This window comes from Taudactylus pleione, unplaced genomic scaffold, assembly GCF_031769625.1.
Source record: "Taudactylus pleione unplaced genomic scaffold, aTauple2 ptg000612l, whole genome shotgun sequence".
Classification (NCBI taxonomy): Eukaryota; Metazoa; Chordata; class Amphibia; order Anura; family Myobatrachidae; genus Taudactylus; species Taudactylus pleione.
This window is the reverse complement of record NW_028285014.1, coordinates 829,367-849,470: the sequence shown is the minus strand read 5'-3', so window position 1 is coordinate 849,470 and position 20,104 is coordinate 829,367. Positions and strand designations below refer to the sequence as shown.

At 30.9% G+C, this 20,104-nt stretch overlaps 4 non-coding genes across 4 annotated transcripts; all 4 read right to left on the bottom strand.

Moving 5' to 3' along the window:
- Window positions 1-4,223: 4,223 nt before the first annotated feature.
- Window positions 4,224-4,296, bottom strand: TRNAR-UCG (transfer RNA arginine (anticodon UCG)). Its single transcript has one exon. It is a non-coding gene; the product is annotated as a tRNA-Arg (tRNA).
- A 5,957-nt stretch (window positions 4,297-10,253) lies between these two features.
- TRNAR-UCG (transfer RNA arginine (anticodon UCG)) lies at window positions 10,254-10,326 on the bottom strand. The gene has a single exon. It is a non-coding gene; the product is annotated as a tRNA-Arg (tRNA).
- A 6,914-nt stretch (window positions 10,327-17,240) lies between these two features.
- On the bottom strand, window positions 17,241-17,313 carry TRNAR-UCG (transfer RNA arginine (anticodon UCG)). Its single transcript has one exon. It is a non-coding gene; the product is annotated as a tRNA-Arg (tRNA).
- A 2,565-nt stretch (window positions 17,314-19,878) lies between these two features.
- Window positions 19,879-19,951, bottom strand: TRNAR-UCG (transfer RNA arginine (anticodon UCG)). Its single transcript has one exon. It is a non-coding gene; the product is annotated as a tRNA-Arg (tRNA).
- Between the last annotated feature and the right edge of the window lie 153 nt (window positions 19,952-20,104).

Genomic DNA, 20,104 nt, shown 5'->3' with positions numbered 1-20,104 from the left:
AAAGATTAGGGATGTAGGCATTAGAGCAATTTCTCTTTGAGCTATGGCTGTTCTGATTTCACTGATTCCTTCTAGACATGTGAGATGTATTTTTTATATGCAGATATGCAAATAACCATTATAGTATCAATTTGGTCAAAAAATTGCTTTGCAACACAGATTACCAAAATCGAATAAGTTAACAGGTAAACACTTACATTTTCCAAAAGGATTTTTAAGTTTTATGAAAATATTAGGGATGTAGGCTTTATAGCAACTTCTCATTGGACTATGGGTGTTCTGATTTCAATGATTCCTTTTAAACATGTGAGATATAATTTTTATATGCAGATATGCAAATATCCTTTATTGTATCAATTTGGTCAAAGAATTTTTTGCAACACAGATTACCAAAATTGAACAAATTAACAGGTAAATACTTACCTTTTCCAAAAGGATACCTTTTACTGTCCACCAAAAGCCTAAAAAAACTGTAACTATGTGTACGTCATACTCATCATTGTTTATGTTGTATTTATTTTCCTATGGGAATTACATTTAGAAATGTACATTGTTTACAACATTGTCATCCTTTGAATTCATGCAGAGTTTGAAGATTTCAAATTGTGACAAAATGAAAGACTCGACCATGAAGGGACTCGAACCCTCAATCTTCTGATCCGAAGTCTAGACGCCTTATCCATTAGGCCATGCGGTCATCTTTATAGAAGTTGTCGAACCTGTGGAAGGTGTGGTAATAGTAACCTCAAGTATAACATTCAAAATTTAGAAGTTTTTTCTAGAGGTATGTTTTGGAAAAACTTGCATATGAATTACAAAATGAAATCCAACATATTTTAGAGATTTATGTTGAGTGAACATTTCAAAGTATACCTTTCACATAGCCTAGATTTTGTAAAATCCTTAACTTAGCTGAGAAAAAACTTAACTTTTCTATAGGCATGCTATAAAGTTTTATAAAAAGATTAGGGATGTAGGCATTAGAGCAATTTCTCATTGAGCTATGGCTGTTCTGATTTCACTGATTCCTTCTAAACATGTGAGATGTATTTTTTATATGCAGATATGCAAATAACCATTATAGTATCAATTTGGTCAAAGAATTGGTTTGCAACACAGATTACCAAAATCAAACAAGTTAACAGGTAAACACTTACATTTTCCTAAAGGTTTTTTAAGTTTTATGAAAATATTAGGGATGTATGCTTTATAGCAATTTCTCATTGGACTATGGATGTTCGGATTTCAATGATTCATTTTAAACATGTGAGATATAATTTTTATATGCAGATATGCAAATATCCTTTATTGTATCAATTTGGTCAAAGATTTTTTTCCAACACAGATTACCAAAATTGAACAAGTTAACAGGTAAATACTTACCTTTTCCAAAAGGATACCTTTCACTATGCACCAAAAACCTAAAAAACCTATAACTATGTGTACATCATGCACATCATTGTTTATGTTGTATTTATTTTCCTATGGGAATTACATTTAGAAATGTACATTCTTTACAACATTGTCATCCATTGAATTCATGCAGAGTTTGAAGATTTCAAATAGTGACAAAAAGAATGACTTGACCACGAACCCTCAATCTTCTGATCAGAAGTCAGACGCCTCATCCATTATGCCACGCTGTCATCTATGTCAAAACTGTCAAACCTGTGGAAGGTGTGGTAATAGTAACCTCAAGTATAACATTCAAAATTTAGAAGCTTTTTCTAGAGGTATGTTTTGGAAAAACTTGCATATGAATTACAAAATGAAATCCAACATATTTTAGTGATTTATGTTGAGTGAACATTACAAAGTATACCTTTCACATAGCCTAGATTTTGTAAAATCCTTAACTTAGCTGAGAAATAACTTAACTTTTCTATAGGCATGCTATAAAGTTTTATAAAAAGATTAGGGATGTAGGCATTAGAGCAATTTCTCATTGAACTATGGGTGTTCTGATTTCACTGATTCCTTCTAAACATGTGAGATGTATTTTTTATATGCAGATATGCAAATAACCATTATAGTATCAATTTGGTCAAAGAACTGCTTTGCAACACAGATTACCAAAATCAAACAAGTTAACAGGTAAACACTTACATTTTCCTAAAGGTTTTTTAAGTTTTACGAAAATATTAGGGATGTATGCTTTATAGCAATTTCTCATTGGACTATGGATGTTCGGATTTCAATGATTCATTTTAAACATGTGAGATATAATTTTTATATGCAGATATGCAAATATCCTTTATTGTATCAATTTGGTCAAAGATTTTTTTCCAACACAGATTACCAAAATTGAACAAGTTAACAGGTAAATACTTACCTTTTCCAAAAGGATACCTTTTACTATGCACCAAAAACCTAAAAAAACTATAACTATGTGTACATCATGCACATCTTTGTTTATGTTGTATTTATTTTCCTATGGGAATTACATTTAGAAATGTACATTCTTTACAACATTGTCATCCTTTGAATTCATGCAGAGTTTGAAGATTTCAAATAGTGACAAAAAGAATGACTTGACCCCGAAGGAACACGAACCCTCAATCTTCTGATCAGAAGTCAGACGCCTCATCCATTATGCCACGCTGTCATCTATGTTGAAATTGTTGAACCTGTGGAAGGTGTGGTAATAGTAACCTCAAGTATAACATTCAAAATTTAGAAGCTTTTTCTAGAGGTATGTTTTGGAAAAACTTGCATATGAATTACAAAATGAAATCCAACATATTTTAGTGATTTATGTTGAGTGAACATTACAAAGTATACCTTTCACATAGCCTAGATTTTGTAAAATCCTTAACTTAGCTGAGAAATAACTTAACTTTTCTATAGGCATGCTATAATGTTTTATAAAAAGATTAGGGATGTAGGCATTAGAGCAATTTCTCACTGAACTATGGGTGTTCTGATTTCAATGATTCATTTTAAACATGTGAGATATAATTTTTATATGCAGATATGCAAATATCCTTTATTGTATCAATTTGGTCAAAGATTTTTTTCCAACACAGATTACCAAAATTGAACAAGTTAACAGGTAAATACTTACCTTTTCCAAAAGGATACCTTTTACTATGCACCAAAAACCTAAAAAAACTATAACTATGTTTACATCATGCATATCTTTGTTTATGTTGTATTTATTTTCCTATGGGAATTACATTTAGAAATGTACATTCTTTACAACATTGTCATCCTTTGAATTCATGCAGAGTTTGAAGATTTCAAATAGTGACAAAAAGAATGACTTGACCCCGAAGGGACACGAACCCTCAATCTTCTGATCAGAAGTCAGACGCCTCATCCATTATGCCACGCTGTCATCTATGTTGAAATTGTCGAACCTGTGGAAGGTGTGGTAATAGTAACCTCAAGTATAACATTCAAAATTTAGAAGCTTTTTCCAGAGGTATGTTTTGGAAAAACTTGCATATGAATTACAAAATGAAATCCAACATATTTTAGTGATTTATGTTGAGTGAACATTACAAAGTATACCTTTCACATAGCCTAGATTTTGTAAAATCCTTAACTTAGCTGAGAAATAACTTAACTTTTCTATAGGCATGCTATAAAGTTTTATAAAAAGATTAGGGATGTAGGCATTAGAGCAATTTCTCATTGAACTATGGGTGTTCTGATTTCACTGATTCCTTCTAAACATGTGAGATGTATTTTTTATATGCAGATATGCAAATAACCATTATAGTATCAATTTGGTCAAAGAACTGCTTTGCAACACAGATTACCAAAATCAAACAAGTTAACAGGTAAACACTTACATTTTCCTAAAGGTTTTTTAAGTTTTATGAAAATATTAGGGATGTAGGCTTTATAGCAATTTCTCATTGGACTATGGATGTTCGGATTTCAATGATTCATTTTAAACATGTGAGATATACTTTTTATATGCAGATATGCAAATATCCTTTATTGTATCAATTTTGTCAAAGATTTTTTTCCAACACAGATTACCAAAATTGAAAAAGTTAACAGGTAAATACTTACCTTTTCCAAATGGATACCTTTTACTATGCACCAAAAACCTAAAAAAACTATAACTATGTGTACATCATGCACATCATTGTTTATGTTGTATTTATTTTCCTATGGGAATTACATTTAGAAATGTACATTCTTTACAACATTGTCATCCATTGAATTCATGCAGAGTTTGAAGATTTCAAATTGTGACAAAATGAAAGACTCGACCACGAAGGGACTCGAACCCTCAATCTTCTGATCCGAAGTCAGATGCCTAATCCATTAGGCCACGCGGTCATCTTTATAGAAGTTGTCGAACCTTTGGAAGGTGTGGTAATAGTAACCTCAAATATAACATTCAAAATTTAGAAGTTTTTTCTAGATATATGTTTTGGAAAAACTTGCATATGAATTACAAAATGAAATCCAACATATTTTAGTGATTTATGTTGAGTGAACATTACAAAGTATACCTTTCACATAGCATAGATTTTGTAAAATCCTTAATCTAGCTGAGAAATAACTGAACTTTTCTATAGGCATGCTATAAAGTTTTATAAAAAGATTAGGGATGTAGGCATTAGAGCAATTTCTCATTGAGCTATGGCTGTTCTGATTTCACTGATTCCTTCTAAACATGTGAGATTTATTTTTTATATGCAGATATGCAAATAACCATTATAGTATCAATTTGGTCAAAGAATTGCTTTGCAACACAGATTACCAAAATCAAACAAGTTAACAGGTAAACACTTACATTTTCCTAAAGGTTTTTTAAGTTTTATGAAAATATTAGGGATGTAGGCTTTATAGCAATTTCTCATTGGACTATGGATGTTCGGATTTCAATGATTCATTTTAAACATGTGAGATATAATTTTTATATGCAGATATGCAAATATCCTTTATTGCATCAATTTGGTCAAAGATTTTTTTCCAACACAGATTACCAAAATTGAACAAGTTAAGAGGTAAATAATTACATTTTCCAAAAGGATACCTTTTACTATGCACCAAAAACCTAAAAAAACTATAACTATGTGTACATCATGCACATCATTGTTTATGTTGTATTTATTTTCCTATAGGAATTACATTTAGAAATGTACATTCTTTACAACATTGTCATCCATTGAATTCATGCAGAGTTTGAAGGTTTCAAATAGTGAAAAAAAGAATGACTTGACCCCGAAGGGACACGACCCCTCAATCTTCTGATCAGAAGTCAGACGCCTCATCCATTATGCCACGCTGTCATCTATGTCGAAATTGTCGAACCTGTGGAAGGTGTGGTAATAGTAACCTCAAGTATAACATTCAAAATTTAGAAGCTTTTTCTAGAGGTATGTTTTGGAAAAACTTGCATATGAATTACAAAATGAAATCCAACATATTTTAGTGATTTATGTTGAGTGAACATTACAAAGTATACCTTTCACATAGCCTAGATTTTGTAAAATCCTTAACTTAGCTGAGAAATAACTTAACTTTTCTATAGGCATGCTATAAAGTTTTATAAAAAGATTAGGGATGTAGGCATTAGAGCAATTTCTCACTGAACTATGGGTGTTCTGATTTCAATGATTCATTTTAAACATGTGAGATATAATTTTTATATGCAGATATGCAAATATCCTTTATTGTATCAATTTGGTCAAAGATTTTTTTCCAACACAGATTACCAAAATTGAACAAGTTAACAGGTAAATACTTACCTTTTCCAAAAGGATACCTTTTACTATGCACCAAAAACCTAAAAAAACTATAACTATGTTTACATCATGCATATCATTGTTTATGTTGTATTTATTTTCCTATGGGAATTACATTTAGAAATGTACATTCTTTACAATATTGTCATCTATTGAATTCATGCAGAGTTTGAAGATTTCAAATTGTGACAAAATCAAAGACTCGACCACGAAGGGAATCGAACCCTCAATCTTCTGATCCGAAGTCAGACGCCTTATCCATTAGGCACCGCGGTCTCTTTATAGAAGTTGTCGAACCTGTGGAAGGTGTGGTAATAGTAACCTCAAGTATAACATTCAAAATTTAGAAGTTTTTCTAGATATATGTTTTGGAAAAACTTGCATATGAATTACAAAATGAAATCCAACATATTTTAGTGATTTATGTTGAGTGAACATTACAAAGTATACCTTTCACATAGCCTAGATTTTGTAAAATCCTTAACTTAGCTGAGAAATAACTTAACTTTTCTATAGGCATGCTATAAAGTTTTATAAAAAGATTAGGGATGTAGGTATTAGAGCAATTTCTCATTGAGCTATGGCTGTTCTGATTTCACTGATTCCTTCTAAACATGTGAGATGTATTTTTTATATGCAGATATGCAAATAACCATTATAGTATCAATTTGGTCAAAGAATTGCTTAGCAACACAGATTACCAAAATCAAACAAGTTAACAGGTAAACACTTACATTTTCCTAAAGGTTTTTTAAGTTTTATGAAAATATTAGGGATGTATGCTTTATAGCAATTTCTCATTGGACTATGGATGTTCGGATTTCAATGATTCATTTTAAACATGTGAGATATAATTTTTATATGCAGATATGCAAATATCCTTTATTGTATCAATTTGGTCAAAGATTTTTTTCCAACACAGATTACCAAAATTGAACAAGTTAACAGGTAAATAATTACCTTTTCCAAAAGGATACCTTTTACTATGCACCAAAAACCTAAAAAAACTATAACTATGTGTACATCATGCACATCTTTGTTTATGTTGTATTTATTTTCCTATGGGAATTACATTTAGAAATGTACATTCTTTACAACATTGTCATCCTCTGAATTCATGCAGAGTTTGAAGATTTCAAATAGTGACAAAAAGAATGACTTGACCCCGAAGGGACACGAACCCTCAATCTTCTGATCAGAAGTCAGACGCCTCATCCATTATGCCACGCTGTCATCTATGTTGAAATTGTTTAACCTGTGGAAGGTGTGGTAATAGTAACCTCAAGTATAACATTCAAAATTTAGAAGCTTTTTCTAGAGGTATGTTTTGGAAAAACTTGCATATGAATTACAAAATGAAATCCAACATATTTTAGTGATTTATGTTGAGTGAACATTACAAAGTATACCTTTCACATAGCCTAGATTTTGCAAAATCCTTAACTTAGCTGAGAAATAACTTAACTTTTCTATAGGCATGCTATAATGTTTTATAAAAAGATTAGGGATGTAGGCATTAGAGCAATTTCTCACTGAACTATGGGTGTTCTGATTTCAATGATTCATTTTAAACATGTGAGATATAATTTTTATATGCAGATATGCAAATATCCTTTATTGTATCAATTTGGTCAAAGATTTTTTTCCAACACAGATTACCAAAATTGAACAAGTTAACAGGTAAATACTTACCTTTTCCAAAAGGATACCTTTTACTATGCACCAAAAACCTAAAAAAACTATAACTATGTGTACATCATGCACATCTTTGTTTATGTTGTATTTATTTTCCTATGGGAATTACATTTAGAAATGTACATTCTTTACAACATTGTCATCCTTTGAATTCATGCAGAGTTTGAAGATTTCAAATAGTGACAAAAAGAATGACTTGACCCCGAAGGGACACGAACCCTCAATCTTCTGATCAGAAGTCAGACGCCTCATCCATTATGCCACGCTGTCATCTATGTTGAAATTGTCGAACCTGTGGAAGGTGTGGTAATAGTAACCTCAAGTATAACATTCAAAATTTAGAAGCTTTTTCCAGAGGTATGTTTTGGAAAAACTTGCATATGAATTACAAAATGAAATCCAACATATTTTAGTGATTTATGTTGAGTGAACATTACAAAGTATACCTTTCACATAGCCTAGATTTTGTAAAATCCTTAACTTAGCTGAGAAATCACTTAACTTTTCTATAGGCATGCTATAAAGTTTTATAAAAAGATTAGGGATGTAGGCATTAGAGCAATTTCTCATTGAACTATGGGTGTTCTGATTTCACTGATTCCTTCTAAACATGTGAGATGTATTTTTTATATGCAGATATGCAAATAACCATTATAGTATCAATTTGGTCAAAGAACTGCTTTGCAACACAGATTACCAAAATCAAACAAGTTAACAGGTAAACACTTACATTTTCCTAAAGGTTTTTTAAGTTTTATGAAAATATTAGGGATGTAGGCTTTATAGCAATTTCTCATTGGACTATGGATGTTCGGATTTCAATGATTCATTTTAAACATGTGAGATATACTTTTTATATGCAGATATGCAAATATCCTTTATTGTATCAATTTTGTCAAAGATTTTTTTCCAACACAGATTACCAAAATTGAAAAAGTTAACAGGTAAATACTTACCTTTTCCAAATGGATACCTTTTACTATGCACCAAAAACCTAAAAAAACTATAACTATGTGTACATCATGCACATCATTGTTTATGTTGTATTTATTTTCCTATGGGAATTACATTTAGAAATGTACATTCTTTACAACATTGTCATCCATTGAATTCATGCAGAGTTTGAAGATTTCAAATTGTGACAAAATGAAAGACTCGACCACGAAGGGACTCGAACACTCAATCTTCTGATCCGAAGTCAGATGCCTAATCCATTAGGCCACGCGGTCATCTTTATAGAAGTTGTCGAACCTTTGGAAGGTGTGGTAATAGTAACCTCAAGTATAACATTCAAAATTTAGAAGTTTTTTCTAGATATATGTTTTGGAAAAACTTGCATATGAATTACAAAATGAAATCCAACATATTTTAGTGATTTATGTTGAGTGAACATTACAAAGTATACCTTTCACATAGCATAGATTTTGTAAAATCCTTAATCTAGCTGAGAAATAACTGAACTTTTCTATAGGCATGCTATAAAGTTTTATAAAAAGATTAGGGATGTAGGCATTAGAGCAATTTCTCATTGAGCTATGGCTGTTCTGATTTCACTGATTCCTTCTAAACATGTGAGATTTATTTTTTATATGCAGATATGCAAATAACCATTATAGTATCAATTTGGTCAAAGAATTGCTTTGCAACACAGATTACCAAAATCAAACAAGTTAACAGGTAAACACTTACATTTTCCTAAAGGTTTTTTAAGTTTTATGAAAATATTAGGGATGTAGGCTTTATAGCAATTTCTCATTGGACTATGGATGTTCGGATTTCAATGATTCATTTTAAACATGTGAGATATAATTTTTATATGCAGATATGCAAATATCCTTTATTGCATCAATTTGGTCAAAGATTTTTTTCCAACACAGATTACCAAAATTGAACAAGTTAAGAGGTAAATAATTACATTTTCCAAAAGGATACCTTTTACTATGCACCAAAAACCTAAAAAAACTATAACTATGTGTACATCATGCACATCATTGTTTATGTTGTATTTATTTTCCTATAGGAATTACATTTAGAAATGTACATTCTTTACAACATTGTCATCCATTGAATTCATGCAGAGTTTGAAGGTTTCAAATAGTGAAAAAAAGAATGACTTGACCCCGAAGGGACACGACCCCTCAATCTTCTGATCAGAAGTCAGACGCCTCATCCATTATGCCACGCTGTCATCTATGTCGAAATTGTCGAACCTGTGGAAGGTGTGGTAATAGTAACCTCAAGTATAACATTCAAAATTTAGAAGCTTTTTCTAGAGGTATGTTTTGGAAAAACTTGCATATGAATTACAAAATGAAATCCAACATATTTTAGTGATTTATGTTGAGTGAACATTACAAAGTATACCTTTCACATAGCCTAGATTTTGTAAAATCCTTAACTTAGCTGAGAAATAACTTAACTTTTCTATAGGCATGCTATAAAGTTTTATAAAAAGATTAGGGATGTAGGCATTAGAGCAATTTCTCACTGAACTATGGGTGTTCTGATTTCAATGATTCATTTTAAACATGTGAGATATAATTTTTATATGCAGATATGCAAATATCCTTTATTGTATCAATTTGGTCAAAGATTTTTTTCCAACACAGATTACCAAAATTGAACAAGTTAACAGGTAAATACTTACCTTTTCCAAAAGGATACCTTTTACTATGCACCAAAAACCTAAAAAAACTATAACTATGTTTACATCATGCATATCATTGTTTATGTTGTATTTATTTTCCTATGGGAATTACATTTAGAAATGTACATTCTTTACAATATTGTCATCTATTGAATTCATGCAGAGTTTGAAGATTTCAAATTGTGACAAAATCAAAGACTCGACCACGAAGGGAATCGAACCCTCAACCTTCTGATCCGAAGTCAGACGCCTTATCCATTAGGCACCGCGGTCTCTTTATAGAAGTTGTCGAACCTGTGGAAGGTGTGGTAATAGTAACCTCAAGTATAACATTCAAAATTTAGAAGTTTTTCTAGATATATGTTTTGGAAAAACTTGCATATGAATTACAAAATGAAATCCAACATATTTTAGTGATTTATGTTGAGTGAACATTACAAAGTATACCTTTCACATAGCCTAGATTTTGTAAAATCCTTAACTTAGCTGAGAAATAACTTAACTTTTCTATAGGCATGCTATAAAGTTTTATAAAAAGATTAAGGATGTAGGTATTAGAGCAATTTCTCATTGAGCTATGGCTGTTCTGATTTCACTGATTCCTTCTAAACATGTGAGATGTATTTTTTATATGCAGATATGCAAATAACCATTATAGTATCAATTTGGTCAAAGAATTGCTTTGCAACACAGATTACCAAAATCAAACAAGTTAACAGGTAAACACTTACATTTTCCTAAAGGTTTTTTAAGTTTTATGAAAATATTAGGGATGTATGCTTTATAGCAATTTCTCATTGGACTATGGATGTTCGGATTTCAATGATTCATTTTAAACATGTGAGATATAATTTTTATATGCAGATATGCAAATATCCTTTATTGTATCAATTTGGTCAAAGATTTTTTTCCAACACAGATTACCAAAATTGAACAAGTTAACAGGTAAATACTTACCTTTTCCAAAAGGATACCTTTTACTATGCACCAAAAACCTAAAAAAACTATAACTATGTGTACATCATGCACATCTTTGTTTATGTTGTATTTATTTTCCTATGGGAATTACATTTAGAAATGTACATTCTTTACAACATTGTCATCCTTTGAATTCATGCAGAGTTTGAAGATTTCAAATAGTGACAAAAAGAATGACTTGACCCCGAAGGGACACGAACCCTCAATCTTCTGATCAGAAGTCAGATGCCTCATCCATTATGCCACGCTGTCATCTATGTTGAAATTGTTGAACCTGTGGAAGGTGTGGTAATAGTAACCTCAAGTATAACATTCAAAATTTAGAAGCTTTTTCTAGAGGTATGTTTTGGAAAAACTTGCATATGAATTACAAAATGAAATCCAACATATTTTAGTGATTTATGTTGAGTGAACATTACAAAGTATACCTTTCACATAGCCTAGATTTTGTAAAATCCTTAACTTAGCTGAGAAATAACTTAACTTTTCTATAGGCATGCTATAATGTTTTATAAAAAGATTAGGGATGTAGGCATTAGAGCAATTTCTCACTGAACTATGGGTGTTCTGATTTCAATGATTCATTTTAAACATGTGAGATATAATTTTTATATGCAGATATGCAAATATCCTTTATTGTATCAATTTGGTCAAAGATTTTTTTCCAACACAGATTACCAAAATTGAACAAGTTAACAGGTAAATACTTACCTTTTCCAAAAGGATACCTTTTACTATGCACCAAAAACCTAAAAAAACTATAACTATGTGTACATCATGCACATCTTTGTTTATGTTGTATTTATTTTCCTATGGGAATTACATTTAGAAATGTACATTCTTTACAACATTGTCATCCTTTGAATTCATGCAGAGTTTGAAGATTTCAAATAGTGACAAAAAGAATGACTTGACCCCGAAGGGACACGAACCCTCAATCTTCTGATCAGAAGTCAGACGCCTCATCCATTATGCCACGCTGTCATCTATGTTGAAATTGTCGAACCTGTGGAAGGTGTGGTAATAGTAACCTCAAGTATAACATTCAAAATTTAGAAGCTTTTTCCAGAGGTATGTTTTGGAAAAACTTGCATATGAATTACAAAATGAAATCCAACATATTTTAGTGATTTATGTTGAGTGAACATTACAAAGTATACCTTTCACATAGCCTAGATTTTGTAAAATCCTTAACTTAGCTGAGAAATAACTTAACTTTTCTATAGGCATGCTATAAAGTTTTATAAAAAGATTAGGGATGTAGGCATTAGAGCAATTTCTCATTGAACTATGGGTGTTCTGATTTCACTGATTCCTTCTAAACATGTGAGATGTATTTTTTATATGCAGATATGCAAATAACCATTATAGTATCAATTTGGTCAAAGAACTGCTTTGCAACACAGATTACCAAAATCAAACAAGTTAACAGGTAAACACTTACATTTTCCTAAAGGTTTTTTAAGTTTTATGAAAATATTAGGGATGTAGGCTTTATAGCAATTTCTCATTGGACTATGGATGTTCGGATTTCAATGATTCATTTTAAACATGTGAGATATACTTTTTATATGCAGATATGCAAATATCCTTTATTGTATCAATTTTGTCAAAGATTTTTTTCCAACACAGATTACCAAAATTGAACAAGTTAACAGGTAAATACTTACCTTTTCCAAAAGGATACCTTTTACTATGCACCAAAAACCTAAAAAAACTATAACTATGTTTACATCATGCATATCATTGTTTATGTTGTATTTATTTTCCTATGGGAATTACATTTAGAAATGTACATTCTTTACAATATTGTCATCTATTGAATTCATGCAGAGTTTGAAGATTTCAAATTGTGACAAAATCAAAGACTCGACCACGAAGGGAATCGAACCCTCAACCTTCTGATCCGAAGTCAGACGCCTTATCCATTAGGCACCACGGTCTCTTTATAGAAGTTGTCGAACCTGTGGAAGGTGTGGTAATAGTAACCTCAAGTATAACATTCAAAATTTTGAAGTTTTTCTAGATATATGTTTTGGAAAAACTTGCATATGAATTACAAAATGAAATCCAACATATTTTAGTGATTTATGTTGAGTGAACATTACAAAGTATACCTTTCACATAGCCTAGATTTTGTAAAATCCTTAACTTAGCTGAGAAATAACTTAACTTTTCTATAGGCATGCTATAAAGTTTTATAAAAAGATTAGGGATGTAGGTATTAGAGCAATTTCTCATTGAGCTATGGCTGTTCTGATTTCACTGATTCCTTCTAAACATGTGAGATGTATTTTTTATATGCAGATATGCAAATAACCATTATAGTATCAATTTGGTCAAAGAATTGCTTAGCAACACAGATTACCAAAATCAAACAAGTTAACAGGTAAACACTTACATTTTCCTAAAGGTTTTTTAAGTTTTATGAAAATATTAGGGATGTATGCTTTATAGCAATTTCTCATTGGACTATGGATGTTCGGATTTCAATGATTCATTTTAAACATGTGAGATATAATTTTTATATGCAGATATGCAAATATCCTTTATTGTATCAATTTGGTCAAAGATTTTTTTCCAACACAGATTACCAAAATTGAACAAGTTAACAGGTAAATAATTACCTTTTCCAAAAGGATACCTTTTACTATGCACCAAAAACCTAAAAAAACTATAACTATGTGTACATCATGCACATCTTTGTTTATGTTGTATTTATTTTCCTATGGGAATTACATTTAGAAATGTACATTCTTTACAACATTGTCATCCTCTGAATTCATGCAGAGTTTGAAGATTTCAAATAGTGACAAAAAGAATGACTTGACCCCGAAGGGACACGAACCCTCAATCTTCTGATCAGAAGTCAGACGCCTCATCCATTATGCCACGCTGTCATCTATGTTGAAATTGTTGAACCTGTGGAAGGTGTGGTAATAGTAACCTCAAGTATAACATTCAAAATTTAGAAGCTTTTTCTAGAGGTATGTTTTGGAAAAACTTGCATATGAATTACAAAATGAAATCCAACATATTTTAGTGATTTATGTTGAGTGAACATTACAAAGTATACCTTTCACATAGCCTAGATTTTGCAAAATCCTTAACTTAGCTGAGAAATAACTTAACTTTTCTATAGGCATGCTATAATGTTTTATAAAAAGATTAGGGATGTAGGCATTAGAGCAATTTCTCACTGAACTATGGGTGTTCTGATTTCAATGATTCATTTTAAACATGTGAGATATAATTTTTATATGCAGATATGCAAATATCCTTTATTGTATCAATTTGGTCAAAGATTTTTTTAAAACACAGATTACCAAAATTGAACAAGTTAACAGGTAAATACTTACCTTTTCCAAAAGGATACCTTTTACTATGCACCAAAAACCTAAAAAAACTATAACTATGTGTACATCATGCACATCTTTGTTTATGTTGTATTTATTTTCCTATGGGAATTACATTTAGAAATGTACATTCTTTACAACATTGTCATCCTTTGAATTCATGCAGAGTTTGAAGATTTCAAATAGTGACAAAAAGAATGACTTGACCCCGAAGGGACACGAACCCTCAATCTTCTGATCAGAAGTCAGACGCCTCATCCATTATGCCACGCTGTCATCTATGTTGAAATTGTCGAACCTGTGGAAGGTGTGGTAATAGTAACCTCAAGTATAACATTCAAAATTTAGAAGCTTTTTCCAGAGGTATGTTTTGGAAAAACTTGCATATGAATTACAAAATGAAATCCAACATATTTTAGTGATTTATGTTGAGTGAACATTACAAAGTATACCTTTCACATAGCCTAGATTTTGTAAAATCCTTAACTTAGCTGAGAAATCACTTAACTTTTCTATAGGCATGCTATAAAGTTTTATAAAAAGATTAGGGATGTAGGCATTAGAGCAATTTCTCATTGAACTATGGGTGTTCTGATTTCACTGATTCCTTCTAAACATGTGAGATGTATTTTTTATATGCAGATATGCAAATAACCATTATAGTATCAATTTGGTCAAAGAACTGCTTTGCAACACAGATTACCAAAATCAAACAAGTTAACAGGTAAACACTTACATTTTCCTAAAGGTTTTTTAAGTTTTATGAAAATATTAGGGATGTAGGCTTTATAGCAATTTCTCATTGGACTATGGATGTTCGGATTTCAATGATTCATTTTAAACATGTGAGATATACTTTTTATATGCAGATATGCAAATATCCTTTATTGTATCAATTTTGTCAAAGATTTTTTTCCAACACAGATTACCAAAATTGAAAAAGTTAACAGGTAAATACTTACCTTTTCCAAATGGATACCTTTTACTATGCACCAAAAACCTAAAAAAACTATAACTATGTGTACATCATGCACATCATTGTTTATGTTGTATTTATTTTCCTATGGGAATTACATTTAGAAATGTACATTCTTTACAACATTGTCATCCATTGAATTCATGCAGAGTTTGAAGATTTCAAATTGTGACAAAATGAAAGACTCGACCACGAAGGGACTCGAACACTCAATCTTCTGATCCGAAGTCAGATGCCTAATCCATTAGGCCACGCGGTCATCTTTATAGAAGTTGTCGAACCTTTGGAAGGTGTGGTAATAGTAACCTCAAGTATAACATTCAAAATTTAGAAGTTTTTTCTAGATATATGTTTTGGAAAAACTTGCATATGAATTACAAAATGAAATCCAACATATTTTAGTGATTTATGTTGAGTGAACATTACAAAGTATACCTTTCACATAGCATAGATTTTGTAAAATCCTTAATCTAGCTGAGAAATAACTGAACTTTTCTATAGGCATGCTATAAAGTTTTATAAAAAGATTAGGGATGTAGGCATTAGAGCAATTTCTCATTGAGCTATGGCTGTTCTGATTTCACTGATTCCTTCTAAACATGTGAGATTTATTTTTTATATGCAGATATGCAAATAACCATTATAGTATCAATTTGGTCAAAGAATTGCTTTGCAACACAGATTACCAAAATCAAACAAGTTAACAGGTAAACACTTACATTTTCCTAAAGGTTTTTTAAGTTTTATGAAAATATTAGGGATGTAGGCTTTATAGCAATTTCTCATTGGACTATGGATGTTCGGATTTCAATGATTCATTTTAAACATGTGAGATATAATTTTTATATGCAGATATGCAAATATCCTTTATTGCATCAATTTGGTCAAAGATTTTTTTCCAACACAGATTACCAAAATTGAACAAGTTAAGAGGTAAATAATTACATTTTCCAAAAGGATACCTTTTACTATGCACCAAAAACCTAAAAAAACTATAACTATGTGTACATCATGCACATCATTGTTTATGTTGTATTTATTTTCCTATAGGAATTACATTTAGAAATGTACATTCTTTACAACATTGTCATCCATTGAATTCATGCAGAGTTTGAAGGTTTCAAATAGTGAAAAAAAGAATGACTTGACCCCGAAGGGACACGACCCCTCAATCTTCTGATCAGAAGTCAGACGCCTCATCCATTATGCCACGCTGTCATCTATGTCGAAATTGTCGAACCTGTGGAAGGTGTGGTAATAGTAACCTCAAGTATAACATTCAAAATTTAGAAGCTTTTTCTAGAGGTATGTTTTGGAAAAACTTGCATATGAATTACAAAATGAAATCCAACATATTTTAGTGATTTATGTTGAGTGAACATTACAAAGTATACCTTTCACATAGCCTAGATTTTGTAAAATCCTTAACTTAGCTGAGAAATAACTTAACTTTTCTATAGGCATGCTATAAAGTTTTATAAAAAGATTAGGGATGTAGGCATTAGAGCAATTTCTCACTGAACTATGGGTGTTCTGATTTCAATGATTCATTTTAAACATGTGAGATATAATTTTTATATGCAGATATGCAAATATCCTTTATTGTATCAATTTGGTCAAAGATTTTTTTCCAACACAGATTACCAAAATTGAACAAGTTAACAGGTAAATACTTACCTTTTCCAAAAGGATACCTTTTACTATGCACCAAAAACCTAAAAAAACTATAACTATGTTTACATCATGCATATCATTGTTTATGTTGTATTTATTTTCCTATGGGAATTACATTTAGAAATGTACATTCTTTACAATATTGTCATCTATTGAATTCATGCAGAGTTTGAAGATTTCAAATTGTGACAAAATCAAAGACTCGACCACGAAGGGAATCGAACCCTCAACCTTCTGATCCGAAGTCAGACGCCTTATCCATTAGGCACCGCGGTCTCTTTATAGAAGTTGTCGAACCTGTGGAAGGTGTGGTAATAGTAACCTCAAGTATAACATTCAAAATTTAGAAGTTTTTCTAGATATATGTTTTGGAAAAACTTGCATATGAATTACAAAATGAAATCCAACATATTTTAGTGATTTATGTTGAGTGAACATTACAAAGTATACCTTTCACATAGCCTAGATTTTGTAAAATCCTTAACTTAGCTGAGAAATAACTTAACTTTTCTATAGGCATGCTATAAAGTTTTATAAAAAGATTAGGGATGTAGGTATTAGAGCAATTTCTCATTGAGCTATGGCTGTTCTGATTTCACTGATTCCTTCTAAACATGTGAGATGTATTTTTTATATGCAGATATGCAAATAACCATTATAGTATCAATTTGGTCAAAGAATTGCTTTGCAACACAGATTACCAAAATCAAACAAGTTAACAGGTAAACACTTACATTTTCCTAAAGGTTTTTTAAGTTTTATGAAAATATTAGGGATGTATGCTTTATAGCAATTTCTCATTGGACTATGGATGTTCGGATTTCAATGATTCATTTTAAACATGTGAGATATAATTTTTATATGCAGATATGCAAATATCCTTTATTGTATCAATTTGGTCAAAGATTTTTTTCCAACACAGATTACCAAAATTGAACAAGTTAACAGGTAAATACTTACCTTTTCCAAAAGGATACCTTTTACTATGCACCAAAAACCTAAAAAAACTATAACTATGTGTACATCATGCACATCTTTGTTTATGTTGTATTTATTTTCCTATGGGAATTACATTTAGAAATGTACATTCTTTACAACATTGTCATCCTTTGAATTCATGCAGAGTTTGAAGATTTCAAATAGTGACAAAAAGAATGACTTGACCCCGAAGGGACACGAACCCTCAATCTTCTGATCAGAAGTCAGATGCCTCATCCATTATGCCACGCTGTCATCTATGTTGAAATTGTTGAACCTGTGGAAGGTGTGGTAATAGTAACCTCAAGTATAACATTCAAAATTTAGAAGCTTTTTCTAGAGGTATGTTTTGGAAAAACTTGCATATGAATTACAAAATGAAATCCAACATATTTTAGTGATTTATGTTGAGTGAACATTACAAAGTATACCTTTCACATAGCCTAGATTTTGTAAAATCCTTAACTTAGCTGAGAAATAACTTAACTTTTCTATAGGCATGCTATAATGTTTTATAAAAAGATTAGGGATGTAGGCATTAGAGCAATTTCTCACTGAACTATGGGTGTTCTGATTTCAATGATTCATTTTAAACATGTGAGATATAATTTTTATATGCAGATATGCAAATATCCTTTATTGTATCAATTTGGTCAAAGATTTTTTTCCAACACAGATTACCAAAATTGAACAAGTTAACAGGTAAATACTTACCTTTTCCAAAAGGATACCTTTTACTATGCACCAAAAACCTAAAAAAACTATAACTATGTGTACATCATGCACATCTTTGTTTATGTTGTATTTATTTTCCTATGGGAATTACATTTAGAAATGTACATTCTTTACAACATTGTCATCCTTTGAATTCATGCAGAGTTTGAAGATTTCAAATAGTGACAAAAAGAATGACTTGACCACGAACCCTCAATCTTCTAATCAGAAGTCAGACGCCTCATCCATTATGCCACGCTGTCATCTATGTCAAAATTGTCGAACCTGTGGAAGGTGTGGTAATAGTAACCTCAAGTATAACATTCAAAATTTAGAAGCTTTTTCTAGAGGTATGTTTTGGAAAAACTTGCATATGAATTACAAAATGAAATCAAACATATTTTAGTGATTTATGTTGAGTGAACATTACAAAGTATACCTTTCACATAGCCTAGATTTTGTAAAATCCTTAACTTAGCTGAGAAATAACTTAACTTTTCTATAGGCATGCTATAAAGTTTTATAAAAAGATTAGGGATGTAGGCATTAGAGCAATTTCTCATTGAACTATGGGTGTTCTGATTTCACTGATTCCTTCTAAACATGTGAGATGTATTTTTTATATGCAGATATGCAAATAACCATTATAGTATCAATTTGGTCAAAGAACTGCTTTGCAACACAGATTACCAAAATCAAACAAGTTAACAGGTAAACACTTACATTTTCCTAAAGGTTTTTTAAGTTTTATGAAAATATTAGGGATGTAGGCTTTATAGCAATTTCTCATTGGACTATGGATGTTCGGATTTCAATGATTCATTTTAAACATGTGAGATATACTTTTTATATGCAGATATGCAAATATCCTTTATTGTATCAATTTTGTCAAAGATTTTTTTCCAACACAGATTACCAAAATTGAAAAAGTTAACAGGTAAATACTTACCTTTTCCAAATGGATACCTTTTACTATGCACCAAAAACCTAAAAAAACTATAACTATGTGTACATCATGCACATCATTGTTTATGTTGTATTTATTTTCCTATGGGAATTACATTTAGAAATGTACATTCTTTACAACATTGTCATCCATTGAATTCATGCAGAGTTTGAAGATTTCAAATTGTGACAAAATGAAAGACTCGACCACGAAGGGACTCGAACCCTCAATCTTCTGATCCGAAGTCAGATGCCTAATCCATTAGGCCACGCGGTCATCTTTATAGAAGTTGTCGAACCTTTGGAAGGTGTGGTAATAGTAACCTCAAGTATAACATTCAAAATTTAGAAGTTTTTTCTAGATATATGTTTTGGAAAAACTTGCATATGAATTACAAAATGAAATCCAACATATTTTAGTGATTTATGT